Below are 374 nucleotides of genomic sequence, written 5' to 3' on the forward strand. Positions count from 1 at the left end.
TGTTATATACTTTGGTTCTAAATCTTTGGCCTGTGGTTATCATTACGAATATGAAAAGGATAGTTGTATATATATAGTAGTCTCTTTTTTTGTGCGTGTGCCGTATCTCCATTCCCCTCTGTGAATTTGGATCTTTGATTTCTCCCCTTTTCAGTCATTGTTGTATGTATGTCTGTATGTATGCTGAATGTTCATTAGTATCTTGCTATAGCAAATCTCTTCTTATTTTAAGCTTATAATGCTCTGTTCGTAGTAAGGGTTGCACCCCTCTGCTTTTATCAGCCTACTAGTCACCTTACACGTAATTATGCATTTTGTTTTGTCTGTTATTTTGTTTTAGGTGAGCTGACCTCTTTCAGTATTTCCTGTAGTGC

This window comes from Pteropus vampyrus, unplaced genomic scaffold (assembly GCF_000151845.1).
Source record: "Pteropus vampyrus isolate Shadow unplaced genomic scaffold, Pvam_2.0 Scaffold4, whole genome shotgun sequence".
NCBI classification, from domain to species: Eukaryota; Metazoa; Chordata; class Mammalia; order Chiroptera; family Pteropodidae; genus Pteropus; species Pteropus vampyrus.